Genomic DNA, 15,070 nt, shown 5'->3' on the forward strand with positions numbered 1-15,070 from the left:
TTCAGGCAACCAGCCAAGTGCTCTTAAAGAATATGCATACCCAGAAAAGCTGGAAACTGTAAAACTGCCAGCGAATCCTTGGATAACCACATGATGTGTCGGATAAAGCATTCAGTAGGTGGTGGAGAGAAAGGCTCCAGTCCTGGCCTTGTCATTAATTACTTTTCAAAAGGGCAGAGGTGGCAGAAGGAGGGGTTGTAGGGTCCTGCTCCAGAGAGGAAAGTTCCTGGGGGACAGGGAGCAGGTGGTAAGTTGTGACAGAGACTACCTGTGGGGGGACAGCCACCCAGTAATTAGGACTAAGACTTAGCTTCCAGGAGCTACATTCTTTTTTTGTAGTAAGTCTTTCAAATCCAGAGTGCATTGGGATATGCAGCATATCTCAACTTGTAGTAGCCCCATTTCAAGTGCTCAGTAGCCATAGGTGGCTGGTGGTTACCATAATCTTCAGCACAGGCTGACTTCCTCCCACAAAGCCACTTCTCTGCTGGGTGTTCCAGGCCCCTGAGTGTCCACCCTCCTTCCCTGCACATCTCAGTCATCTGCTTTGCCTTTGTTTGTCCAGATGGTGGCACTGTGAGCTTGCAGGAAGTGGTGAGCAGGGCGTGGAGGAGTCCAATGGAAGGAGAAGAGGAAATGCTGGTGCAGGCGAGGATGTGTGTGTGTGTGTATTGGTGTCATGATCTTAATTATTTTTATAGGAAGTAAGATTAGCATCTGTGTAATGTTTTGTAACAATTCCAAAACATTCCTGTCCCTGCCAATCACCTGAGGATCTTTTAAAGACAGAGATTCTGATTCAACAGTATGGGTGATCTGGGGTGGGGCCTGAGATTCTGCCTTTCTAACAAGCTCTCAGTGAAGGCCGACCTCACTGGACCCTGCTTTCAGTAGCAAAGTTTTGCGAGGAACTTTGATATGCACCACGCTTTTTGGTACTCACAACTACCTTGTGAGATTGACATTGTAATGAACCCCATTTATTGTGTTAAGAAATGGAGGAGCAAAGAGATGAAATCACTTGCCTAAGATCATACCAGTAATAGGAGATAAGGCCGGGGTAGAGCCCAGGTATTCTTGCTCTGAAGCCTGTTCGCTCCATATCAATCACATACATTTCCCAGGTAGTAGAAAGTAGGTTCACCTTGTCAACCGTCCTTCTGCTGTGGGTAGGTAGGTGGGAAAGCTTCCTATTGCTCTGAGGTCTTAAGGGATATTCTGTAACCTTGTGGTCTCTCTATCCTGTTTCTGTTATAATCATGGCCATTAGCTCTCTGCATTTCACCCCCCTTCTGTGAAATTCATCTCAAAGGTAACTTCTTACCTGGTGAGTGGGACAAGGAAGTTGTACTTGGCTGGTGAAAGGTCCTGGGGGCCTAAATAGGTTCAGATTACTCCAGCTGACGAGAGTAGTAGAGCTGGAAGGGATCCTAGGGGCCATGTCCTTCAGCTCTTTTATTTTGTGGATGAAGAAACTCAGACCCAGAGGGAGGAAGTGTCTTGTCCTGAGTCAACACAAGACAAGATGGAAAATTCCCACAAGGTCAGGTCACTGGATAGGATTTCTAGGAATAGCAAACCGGAAAAGACTAAAATAGAGTTCAGGTTGCTCTTCAGGTTGAAGTTTAAATTAAAAATCAGATCCTAATTAGAGAACAATTGTTCTTTGCTTTGAAATGTCTTGCCTCAGAGTCTTTAGCAACTGGGAATATATTGCGCCTAGAATGTGGCAAAATATTTAATGAACCTCTTTCCTAGGCTCAGTCCTGTGGGAATCCAGAGGACTGCCCTCATAGGGCCACATATATAACAAAGGAGGGCACGATGAAAGATGTGGAACTGAGCTGAAAGGGCTCAGAGGATCCCTGGACCCTGTTGGCACGATACACAACAGGAGTGGAGGTATAGATGCTGGGGGCCTTGCTGTGAATCCAGCCTCAGGGAGGTAATGCCGCTAGTCTTCCTTCCTGCGTGAACTCCCAGACTGCATTAACCGCCAGATTAGGGAAGGGAGCGTGTTCATTCCAACATCTCATTTTAAAGATGAGGAAACTGAGGCTCAGAGAGGTTTGGGATTTTCACAAGGTCACATAACTGGTTGATGGCAGAATGAGGGCAAGTCCCCAATACCCATCAGTACTTTTCTCACAGTACTGTACCACGAGGGCAACCTCAACCTTAGTACAGTACCACGAGGGTAGCTGTTGGGCTCCCCATCTCTCTTCTTCACCACTGCTTCTTCAATCTCCTCACCAATATCTATTGTCTTTGTCCTCTAAGGCTTATGTCCTATTTGTCCTGTTTGACAGGGAAGGTTATGGTTTTCAAAAACAAACTTTCTTGGTTGACAGTTGCCTTGGAGAGAGCTTGACCACTCCCCTGCCTCTCACAGAGGAATCCCCCACGCCAGCTGTCACTGCTGCCCTCTCCTGCCTTTCTTTCCTAACGTCTTCGGCCACCCTCTTTCCACCATTCCTTTTTCTGTTGCCTTTCATCCAGTTCTGAAAAAAATCTCATTTGATTCCCCTACCTCTTCTTCTATTTTTTAATTTTTATTTTTTAAATTTTTGTAGGTACATAGTAGGTGTATATATTTATGGGTTACATGAGATGTTTTAATACATCTCATGTGTCAAAAAGCATATCCTTTGAGTCATGAACAATTCAGTAACAATCTTTAAGTTAGTTTAAAATGTGCAATGAAGTTATTATCGACCATAGTCACCCTGTTGTGCTGTCACATAGTAGGTCTTATTCATTCTTTCTATTTGTTTTGGTACCCATTAACCATCCCCACCTTCCCTCCCAGCCCCCCCCACCCACCCTTCCCAGCCTCACATAACCATCCTTCTACTCTCTATGTCCATGAATTCAATTGTTTTGATCTTTAGATTCCACAAGTAAGTGAGACATTACTTCTTAGGACTCTCCTGTTTCTTTTCCCTTTCTCTCCTCTGTCTTCTCTCCCCTCCCCTCCCCTGCCCTCCCCTCCCTCTCCTCTCCTCTCTCTCTGTCTCTCTGTCTTTCAGTCACACACACATACACACACTGTCTCTACACACACACACACACACACACACACACACACACCTCTCAGGGTAGTGGTTTGAATTAATTACACTCAGTTCATGGAACATTCTCATTGCTGGTGTGGTTTGGGCAGGAAACTTCTCCTATTTTGTTCATTTATTTTTCTCCATTTATTCTCATTTCTATCTCCCCATAGAAAATAATTCTGTTAAACCAAATGTGTGTCTGTGAGTTCCTGCAAAGCAGGCATCATTTAGGCACATGTCCGTTTTAAATGCTTGCAGAGGTGGTTGTGCTGTCTCACCCTGGTTTCTTATTCCCCTCTCTGCACTGTTTTAAATACTCACCTGTGTTGCTAAGCGTCCTTGAGTTGGAGGCTTCTAAGTGAGGCTTCCTGCTTCATCTATGCCCATACCTAAAGACCACACTTTCTGATTGCTGCCCTACACTTGTTGCACCCAGGTCCTCGTCCTGTTTCCCTCAGCTCTCTGACTTTCACTATTTCCCCAAACTGCCTTCTCTCAGGACCCTGGCAGTGCCCCCAGGATGTCACTTTCAGTTCTGATTTTACCTGACTTTCCACTGGTCTGACAGGTGGGGGACAACTTAATTTCCATGATCCCAAAGTCCCTTTTGTCTCTCTTTTTTTTCCCTCTGTTTTTAACTGTTATGTAAGTTTTTCCTAGAATGTGCTGATATATTTTTTGAAAAACTTTATTTTTTAAGAACAGTTTTAGATTTACAGAAAAATTTCAAAAGATAGTACAGCTTTCTCATATACCTCACACCCAGCTTCTTCTCTTATTAACTGCTTACATTAATATGGTACATTTGTTATAATTAATGAACCAATACATTATTATTAACTGCAGTCCATACTTTGTTCTGATTTCCTTAGTTTTACCTATTGTCTTTTTCTGTTCCAGGATCATATATGACATCCAGTCATCATGTCTGCTTTGCCTACTCTCAGTTGAGAGAATTTCTCAAATTTTCCTTGTTTTTGATGACCTTGACAGTTTTGAGGAATGTTGGTCAGATGTTTTGTAGAATGTTCCTCAATTAGGATTTATCTGATGTTTTTCTAATGCTTGGACTGGAGGTGTGGGTTTTTGACAGGGAGACCACAGAGGCAAGGTGCCACTTTCATCACGTTGTATGAAGGGTACGTGCAATCAACATGATGTATCACTGTTGGTGTTGACCTTGATCACCTGGCTGAGGTAGCGTTGGCCAGGTTTACTCCACTGTAGAGGTTACCTCTCTTTCCCTTTCCACAGTATGCTCATTGGAAGAAAATCACTATGTACAGCCCACACTTAAGGAGCAGGCAGTTGCCTTACCCCTCCCGAGGGTGGAATTACGTTTTTTTGAAATTAACGTAAGTTAATCGAATGCAAGTTATTTGAGATTCTTCTGCATGTGAGATTTGTCGCTTCTTCATCTTTATTTATTCACATGAACGTTTATTTATATCAATATGGACTTATAGGTATTCATTTCATACTTTAGATTTAGATTGAGAGTTTTTTTTTTTTTCCCTCTCTTTCAAAATGATCCAGTGCTGGTCGTTGTGAGCTCTGCCAGTTGGCTACTGGGTCCTTTTGACATACCTCATGATTGTGGGTTTTTTTTTTTTTTTTTGAGTACTTCCTTATATTTTTGGCACTATAAGATGCCCCAGTCTCATCTCATCTTGTGTGTGTGTGTGTGTGTGTGTGTGTGTATATATTTTGAAACGTAATCTTACTCTGTTGCCCAGGCTGGAGTACAGTGACTCGATCTCTGCTCACTGCAACCTCCACCTCCCCGGCTCAAGGGATTCTCTTGCCTCAACCTCCTGAGTAGCTGGGACTACAGCTGTGCACCACCATGCCTGGCTAATTTTTTGTATTTTTATAGAAATGGGGTTTCACCATGTTGGCCAGGCTGGTCTCAAACTCCTGACCTCAAGTGATCCGCCTGCCTCGACCTCCCAAAGTGCTGGGATTACAGACGTGAGCCACCACACCTGATCTCATCTTCTATATTTCCTGTCCCAGTCCTAGAATTGGCCATTTCCCCAAGGAGTTCTGGTTCCTTTTTATTGGAGAATGTTATTAGAAACCAAAGTCTGGGTGTTAGCTATGCTCTGGTCTCTTATGTTCAAGTCACTTTTCTTTCTTTTTTTTTCTTTTTCTTTTTTTTGAGATGGAGTCTTGCTGTGTTGCCCAGGCTGGAGTACACTGGTGTGATCTCGGCTCACTGCAACCTCCACCTCCCAGGTTCAAGTGATTCTCATGCTTCAGCCTCCTGAGTAGCTGGGATTATAGGCATGTGCCACCATGCCTGGCTAATTTTTGTATTTTTAGTAGAGATGGGGTTTCACCATGTTGGCCAGACTGGTCTTGAACTCCTTACCTCAAGTGATCTGCCCGCCTCAGCCTCTCAAGGTGCTGGGATTACAGGCGTGAGCCACCACGCCCGGCCCAACTCGCTTTGCTTTTCCCTTTCTGTTAATGCTTCTGTCCCCTGCCCATCAACCGTGGGGGTTTCCCAGGATTAATCACACATTCAAGTCAATAACAAGGAGTTCTTACCCTGTACGAGAACTTCATGAGATCGAAAGCGAGGCACAGTCACAGAGTTTACAGTCAGGCGTGGGAGAGGCATGGATATATTATAAACAGCCCAAGAGCAGACAAGGATGGAGAAGTCAATCCATAAGGCATCTCTAAGGATCTCATGACTAATTCAGACTGTGGGATCTGGGAAGTCTCTGAGCTGAGAGTTGAAAGAAGAAGGGTGGTGCATTCTCTGTGGTCTGTTCCCAAGCCCATAAAATCTCCCTTGACTCTGGTGCCCAAGAAGCCATCTCTCTCTCTCGAAGGAGCCGCTGCTGATGCTTTAGTTTGCTTCCTTCTTCCTCCTCAATACTCCTTCCTTCCTGTGTGAACATGAGCAGACCCTGTTCTCTCCCCTACTCCCCAGAGCCCTGAGATATACATTATGAGATATTCTGTGCTAATATTTTATTTCTTAAGTTAGGTTGTGGGTACATGGGTGCTTATTATTGTATTCCTCATTCCTTTTTGTATGGCTTGCATATTTCATGCTAACATTTGAAACATATTTGTGAAAAAGAAAGAAAAGAAAGCTGTCTCTGGCCTTGGCCTGTGTGACCTTGTGCCCTCACTCCAGGAACCATGGCTCTGCCAGATGACTGCCACTCCCAGCTTAGAGCCAGGGAAAGTGCAGCCGGTCTGGGCCAGATGGGTCTGCGGGTGCCTGTCTGACCAGGTATTGCATACATGTTGATGTGACTCAGTACCTAAGCAGTGTGGTAGATAGTCACCTATTGCCTCCTCACTCTCCTTGTCCCCCATCTCCATGACCCACCTCTGACTTCTGTAGAGCCTCAGAGCTGCAACATAGTGACAACCCTTCTCTACAGCAGGTGCTTGTTGCTGGTGCCATTCTGCAAGGGCCGGATGGGACAAGTCTGGGGCATTCCCCCTGTCTTGGGGCAGCATCTTTGCCTCAGCACTGACCTGACTCAAGCTTCCTTATCTCCCACCTAAAGCTACCTGTGAACAAAAACCTGAAAAGGGCAGATCTAGGTCTGGCAGCAACTGAGAAAAACCAAAGGTCCTGCCAGCAGCCAAGGTAGGGAAGAGGCAGGCCAAACGGGGTCAAATGGGGACACCGCCCAGGGATAGGATATTGGTTTGAGTCTCTGGGGAAAGAATGGAAAGGATGTCAGCTCCTAGTACACGCAGGCTGGTAACTGTGATGTTCTATTTGCAAGGATGGGTTATTTAGACATTGGGGCCAGGAAACTCTGTCACTGAACTAGTTACAGGGGCTGGTGGCTTCTGAAAAAACCTCTTTGGCTGGTGTGACAGATTAAAGATGTTGCAATTTCTTTTCTTTTGAATCTGCTTGACTAATAGAATGTAGCAGAAGTGCGATTCTGGGATTTTAGAGCCTAGGTCATGTGAAGGCTTGAAGCTTCTGCACAGTTCTTTTGGGACACTCTCTGGGAGTCTTGATCTGCTAGGCTGGAGAGGCCACGTGCAGGCCCTTTGCTCAACAGTCCCAGCTGAGCCAAGCCTTTTAGCCATACTCACTAAGACACCAGCCATGAAAATGAAACCATCTTAGATCCCAGATCACAGAGTAACCCCAGCCAATGCCAACAGAGCAGACCTACCCAGCTGAGCCCTGAATAGATTTCTGAACTACAGCACTGTGAGATAAAATAAAACAACCGTTGTCTTAGGCTGCTAAGTTTTGAGATTGTTTGTTACACAAAAACAGATAACCAAGGTGGCCAGGGCACCCCTATTCAGGCCACCAGTTCAATGACCAACTTCCAATTCCCACATCAATATGAGAGATGCGGGATCATGGCTCATTCTCAAAATGACCGGGCAGAGGAGCTGGAGCCAAAACTTAAAGTGCTGAGCATGTCTATAGGCTCTTTGCCTGGGATGGCTCTGTGACTCCTATAAATGAAGTGCTGAAGTAAATAGGAAAACTGACCTAGGAACGGCCTCCAGATGATGAGGCAAAGAGTGTAGAAACTGAGAGGGGGTGTGAGTCTGGGAGGGGAAGTACGAGGGGGCTGGACAGCATCTGGAAGAGGAAGGTCCTGAGAGACACATAGGAGGGAGCTGGGATTTGGGAGGAGGACTTGGGGATGAATGTTTCCATAAGGGAAGCAGAGGGCGGTGGGGGGCACTGAGAGTACAGGCAGCCTTGAGCTGGTGTCTGGCCAAGGGTTGTAGCAGTCCTTGGGCTGACGTCTTCTCCCGCTCCATCTGTGGCTGTTCTGGGCTCTCTTTAAAGAGCCCTTCTGGGCATCCAGATGAGCTCACACAAACAGTGCAGGTGCAGGTCTGGCCCATAAACCACAACAACTGGGGCCTGTGCTGCCACAATGCGCTGGGCAAAGCCTCCAGAGGCGGAGAAAGGGCAATTATTTGTTTAGCATCATCAGCAAGAGTTCCAGAACCCGTCAAAAGCAAAGCAGAAACTTTTGTATTAAGGAGATTAAACTTTAAACTCAACTGAGAAGGCTCTGCTGTTTGAGTGGCTTTGTTGTGCCTGGCATTGTGTGATTATATGCAAATCACCAGGAAGCCTCCCTGGGGTCCTGACCGCAGAGGCTTAGCTGCCCAGCGGGTGGGTGTGCGGGACAGGGGACAGCCTGCTTTCCCTTAAGTTCAGGGAATTGGGGATTTGAAAATTTGTTTAATGTGTTGGCCAGAGGTTTCTGGTGGATGGATAGGACAGCAGGGACAGAGGTGCCACCGGGAAGGTATAAATGGAAATCTAAGACAGTGTCCAGTTAGGACGGGGGAGGTTCTCATATCCAGGGACCCCCTGACCACATCACGCCTTCTTTAGCATCCTCTCTTTTGAAGCTTAGGGTAATGTATGTGGTCACCAAGGAGATGAGGAAATGTTTTGGTTTTCCTGTGGCCATTCAGAATAAGGACTTGGGATTATCCTGAGTTTATTGATCCAGAAAATGTTTAATGTTTACTCTTGGCAAGGTGCAGAGCTAGGTGCTGGCAGTGGTGGGTGAGAACGGAGATGAATAAAATATCTCTGTTGTTGAGGAGTTTACAGGGAAGATGTTTACCCAGATAACTAAAATACCTGGCAACATTTGGTAAGCACTGGGGGAAACGGCCCATCAGAGTGCCTGGCTTCGGACAGAGGCTAACTAAAGGGGTCGAGGAAGGTTTCACAGAGAAAGAACAGAGTCAGGCCAGAGGCGGAGGCTGCATGAGCCGGGGAATTCCTGTTGAGAAGGGCAGGGTGCAGGCTGGCTGTGTGGCCTGGCTCACCTGGTGTCTCAGGGGCTGTGGGGAAGACAGATTGTGCATACTGGGGCCCAAGTTCCAGGCTAGAATTTGGCCCACACAAATTGGAGTCAGATGTCTAACCCACAAAGTTAGGTCTAGGGACTCTGGGACCCTGTGTCAGCACCTGCAGAACTGCCATCAGGGTGACGCCAGAGACCTCTGTGTCCCGTCTGTTGATGCCTCTGTGGCTGCCCTGGCAGCCCCCTTCCCCTCTTCCTTTAAGCAGCATCCACAACTGCTTCTCAGCCCTTAAAAATAGGGTCAGCTTGGACATCTCCAAGGCTCTACTTCCTGGTGTAGAATGTTGTGTAGCACAGTCAGAGTCATAGCTGTCAGTTCCCCTCTGCTGGGGGGCTGTGGGCCTGGCTGGGGTCCTGCAGATCTGAGTTGAGCATGAGAGTGGAATGAGCTTGGTCCTTGGGCTGTTAGACATGTTGAGGATAGAGATCATTAAAGATATGACCAGGGCTGAAAAGAAAACCCAGGAAGGCTGAGTAGCTAAGCTATCAACACGAGAAACTGGGCAGAGTAGCAGAAGCAAGTAAGAGACCCCAGGATGGAAACTGCAGAGTGTCGCCTGAGAGTAGAGGGAAGAGCCTGCCCCTGAGGTGCTGGGTAGTGGCGGGGATGCGATGGGGATGCAGGTGGGGGTCTGGGCACTCGCTGTTGTAGCTCTAGCCTCAGGCAAGGCGGTGAGGACGCTCAGAGGCTCTCTGGCCCCTCCAGCCTGCAGTGGCTGTTTCACTGGCATTGGCCTAACCTTCTTGCAGAGGGAGCCACACCAGTCCTCAAGCTGAGCACAGCTCTTGGGCCCAGATTGGAGCATGGCAATTTGGGAATGAGAAACAATAGCTTTAGAAATTGAGAAACTCCATCCCTTTCCAGCATCCCCCTCACCCCCCAACCCAGTTCCTGGCAGGAGTCCCTGGATTCATCTGGGGTTTTTCAGGGGTGGTAAAAACTGAGGGTTATTTTTGCTGAGGAGTTCTGAGCACTGGGGGAGGAGAAGAATGATCTCCTCCATTCCACAGATCAATACACTCCTCCCGTTTTGCAGGAAGCTTCTGGGAGCAGGGGGTCTCTGGGCTCTGAGGGGGTGTAGTGGATGGAAGCCAAAGAAAAAATTGCTCTTTGGAACACCGTGTCCTGTGCCCCGTCAGAGGAGCAGATGTTCTTCTGAGGGTGGGGGCTGCTGGGGGCTGCAGCAGGATGGGAGCCAGGCAGGAAGAGTTCCAGATGATGAGGGAGTTGAAAGGAATTTTGTAAAGATATTGTCTGCGACTTGGGTTGGATAAAAGACTCCGCAGACAGGGCTGTTCACCTGCTAGGCTTTTGTTCTGCCCTGCAGCGTCTGCCTGCCACACAGCCCCAGGGCAGGGTGATGGTGGGGCGGGGTGATGGTGGGGAGGGCATGCTGTCTGCCATCTGCCGGAGAAATACAACAAACACCCACACGCGAGCCAACGGAAACTCTCAGCAAAACAAACAGCGCTCGCTCGAGGGCGCCTTGCCTGGGTGTGTGGACTGGAGGGGCAGGCGCGGGAAGGTGAAGGGGCACCTGCCGGGGGAGGGGCTGGGCTAGCTGCCTGCCCCTGGGCCAGCAAGGTCAGATATGGTCTGCACCCATGTCTGCCTGGACCCCTCAGTCCTGTTAGGTGAAAGCCCTTTTTTTTTTTTTTTTGAGACGGAGTTTTGCTCTCGTTGCCCAGGCTGGAGTGCAATGGCGAGATCTCGGCTCACTGCCATCTCCATCCCCCAGATTCAAGCGATTCTCCCTGCCTCAGCTCCCTGAGTAGCTGGAATTACAGATGCCCACTACCACGCCCAGCTAATTTTTGTATTTTTAGTAGAGATGGGGTTTCGCCATGTTTGCCAGGCTAGTCTTGAACTCCTGACCTCAGGTGATCCACCCACCTCAGCTTCCCAAAGTGCTGGGAGTGCTGGGATTACAGGCGTGAGCCACTGCGCCTGGCCGAAAGTCCCCCATTTATCCAGCTGCCGGGTCTAAAAAACCAGGAGTTACAAAGCTGGAGGTGATTGTCACCAATTCTATTGATCACCAAATTCAGATAATCAGGGTGCTGGATTTGCAGCTACTGATCAAGCGTGAAATGAAGAGTAAGATGGATTAGGCTCAAGACCTGACTTAGCCATTTCTGTAGACACTTCTGTGAGCCCCTTGCTTCCTTATGTTTAAAATGGGGTGATAATAATGGCTAACCTGGAAAGTTGTTATGAGAATGGAAATAATATCTTTCAAAAGTACTTTGCAAAAAAATCTGGTGGTTATTAACATTTTCTTTGTGGCTGGCCATTTGGGTCACAGCAAGGCTCTGGGTATTTGCTTCTGGCTTTGTGACATGCAGAACACATCTGTGGGGGAGGTCCTCAGCCTGGGTGAAGAGCATTTGGGAAATCATGCAGCTTGTGGGGCTTGGGAGGATAAACCTTGGACTTAGAGCTGGGCTCTGAGGCCCGGGTCAGTGAGGAAAGTGGCAGGTGAGATGGCTTAGGGCGGGTGGGGTGGAGTTGTGTTTGATTGCGTGGTAACACTAAATATCTGGCTGTGGCCTCACCCCGGGGGTTGAGGTCTGGGCTGTAGATCTTCCCCAACATCTCTGCTCCCCTTGGGGATCTACTTTTCCCCCTTTCCTCAGAATCCACAGTGAGTGGCAGTGGGCATGAGTGTCCACAAACCTGTTGGGACAGGGTAGGCAGCTTGTTTGCTCTTCCCAGGGCCAAGCCTGGTGGGCTGGACCCAGAAGTATTATGTTACTCAGCCAAAGAATTCCTTTCCTCGCCTGCCTCCATTTATAAAGGGGAAACAAAACCCTGAGCGGCATGCTTTCGTGGTGCCAAGCCAAGTCCTCAAGTGTCATCTCTGGGGAGCTGCTTCCTCCCCAGGGCAGGGTGCAGCCTCCTGGGGAAACAACAGCCCTTCTTTCTCCTTCCCACCCATGGTGGTGGTGGTGGTTGTGTCCCCAGTTACCCTCAAGAGACCTTGGATTCTCTGTCACTACCCCTGAGTGCTTTCCTTATCCCAGGTTTGAGCCCTTGAGAATGGGGCAGGGCTTGTGGCTTCCCTTGGCCCCGTGGAGAACGGGACAGGGTTGCTGGGTGTCTGTCTCAGTTCCAGCTGGTGCTAGTGCACTCTGGCCAACAGAACCACCAAACACATCTTCTGTTTGCTTTGAGAACTTGAGATGGATTTTAGATCCTCCAGGGCACGTACTGCTACACTTCAGAGTTCTGGCCAGAACCGGGCAGCCCTGGGGAAGCCTGCACCAGTGCTGGGCGGGCCCTTCCGAGGTGTGTCGTGCTGGAGAGTCCCAGGGCCAGGTGAGGTCTTAACTTTAGAGACTTGTCAGGTGAGATCTTATTCTGCAGCCAGCACTGGGATGGCTGATGGAATAAGGGTCAGGCAGGTTGAGTGAAAGGTGAGAGGTGTCAATGAAGGCATTGTTCAGGGCTTGGGCTGGGAAGGACCTCTGAGATTCCCTGCCCTCCTTATTTCTTCCTGGATGGGTGGTCCTCTTTCTATCTATAGGAAGAGGGATTGCCAGGAAACTTGGATTTGAGACTGCCAATGCTACTAATTCACTACGGACAAACTTTTTTTCTTTTTTTTAAACAATTATAGTACTATTTATTGTTTACCATAGATGGTATATTTACATGGAGTACCTGACATGTATTATCTCACTTATTTATCACACTAACTCTTTTTTTTAAAGTATAGTGGCTTTTATTTATTTTTTAAAATTTATTATTATTTTTAAAATTATTATTATACTTTAAGTTCTAGGGTACATGTGTACAACGTGCAGGTTTGTTACATAGGTATACATGTGCCATGTTGGTTTGCTGCACCCATCAACTCATCAATTACATTAGGTATTTCTCCCAACACTATCCCTCCCCGAGCCCTCTCACAACAGGCCCCAGTGTGGGATGTTCCCCTCCCTGTGTCCATGTGTTCTCATTGTTCAATTCTCACTTATGAGTGAGAACATGTGGTGTTTGGTTTTCTGTCCTTGTGATAGTTTGCTGAGAATGATGATTTCCAGCTTCATCCATGTCCCTGCAAAGGACATGAATTCATCCTTTTTTATGGCTGCATAGTATTCCGTGGTGTATATGTGCCACATTTTCTTTATCCAGTCTATTATTGATGGACATTTGGGTTGGTTCCAAGTCTTTGCTATTGTGAATAGTGCCACAATAAACATGCAAGTGCATGTATCTTTATAGTAGCATGCTATATAATCCTTTGGGTATATACCCAGTAATGGGATTGCTGGGTCAAATGGTATTTCTAGTTCTAGATCCTTGAGGAATCGCTACATTGTCTTCCACAATGGTTGAACTAATTTACACTCCCACCAACAGTGTAAAAGCATTCCCATTTTTCCACATCCTCTCCAGCATCTGTTGTTTTCTGACTTTTTAATGATCACCATTCTAACTGGTGTGGGATGGTATCTCACTGTGGTTTTGATTTGCATTTCTCTGATGACCAGTGATGAGCATTTTTTCATGTGTCTGTTGGCTGCATAAATGTCTTCTTTTGAGATGTGTCTGTTCATATCCTTTGCCCACTTTTTGATGGGGTTGTTTTTTTCTTGTGAATTTGTTTATGTTCTTTGTAGATTCTGGATATTAGTCCTTTTGTCAGATGGATAGATTGCAAAAATTTTCTCCCATTCTGTAGGTTGCCTGTTCACTCTGATGATAGTTTCTTTTGCTGTGCAGAAGCTCTTTAGTTTAATTAGATCCCATTTGTCTATTTTGGCTTTTGTTGTCATTGCTTTTGGTGTTTTAGTCATGAAGTCTTTGCCTATGCCTATGTCCTGAATGGTATGGCCTAGGTTTTCTTCTAGGGTTTTTATGGTTTTAAGTCTTACATTTAAGTCTTTAATCCATCTTGAGTTAATTTTTGTATAAGGTGTAAGGAAGGGATCCAGTTTCAGCTTTCTGCATATGGCTAGCCAGTTTTCCCAACACGATTTATTAAATAGGGAATCCTTTCCCCATTGCTTGTTTTTGTCAGGTTTGGACAAACTGTTTCATGCCCCCACACCACAGTTGCTTCATTTGTAAGATCAGAAAATCAGATTGGATGATCTTTAAGGTCTCTTCCATCTTTGTTGTACGTTTTATGACTGTTTAGTATATTTTATATTGCGCCCATTGTTGACAATAGATGCTGGTTCACTAATGAATTCTGGCCACTATCTCCTTCTTGTCTTACCTCCAAGGCAGAGTCTGCCTTGCTTGGCCCAGTTAAGATGACAAGGGCTTCTACAACTACTTCCAGGGGAGACAGATATATTACTTGAGGTCAGGCATGGTGGCTCATGCCTGTAATACCAGTAGTTTGGGAGGCAGAGGTGGAAGGATTGCTTGAGCTCAGGAGTTTGAGACCAGCCTGGGCAACATACTGAGACCTTGTCTCTACAAGACCTTGTTTCTACAAAAAAGAAAAAAAAAGATATATTACTTGAGAAGTAGAAATAGTAAGATCTGGCTTCTGAGGAAGATGAAGGTTTAATTTTTTCACACAGTATAAAGCAATTCAAAATATTTCGTTAGCTCTGTTCTGTGCCACCAAGCGTATTTGTTTCCCTTCTATCTGGCAGAACAAAACTTTATTTGACCTGCTAGTTTCTCTCATGTCTGTTATTTTCTGTATTTTTTCTTTCTTTATTTTTTTGAGATGGAGTTTTGCTCTGTTGCCCAGGCTGGAGTGCAACGGCGCGGTCTCGGCTCACTGCAACCTCTGCCTCCTGGGTTCTACAGATTCTCCTGCCTCAGCCTCCCAAGTAGCTGGGATTACAGGCATCCACCACCATGCCCAGCTAACTTTTGTATTTTTAGTAGAGACGGGGTTTCACCATGTTGGCCAGGCTGGTCTCGAACTCCTGACCTCAGGTGATCTACCCACCTCGACTTCCCAAAGTGTTGGGATTATAGGCATGAGACACTGTGCTTGGCCTGTTATTTTCTTTAAATATTATTTAATTGTTGGATTGTAATTCCGCTTGCCGTGTGTTTGTTTGGTACCCACAGCCCACGTTTAAGTGATCTGGGAGGCAGGGACCAGGATCCAACTCCTTCACGTGGCTCCACAATGAAATACCCTGCCCATCAGCATTCTCTAAGAGTGTCAGCTACCTGAGGGCAGG

Source organism: Nomascus leucogenys, chromosome 15 (assembly GCF_006542625.1).
Source record: "Nomascus leucogenys isolate Asia chromosome 15, Asia_NLE_v1, whole genome shotgun sequence".
Lineage (NCBI taxonomy): Eukaryota > Metazoa > Chordata > Mammalia > Primates > Hylobatidae > Nomascus > Nomascus leucogenys.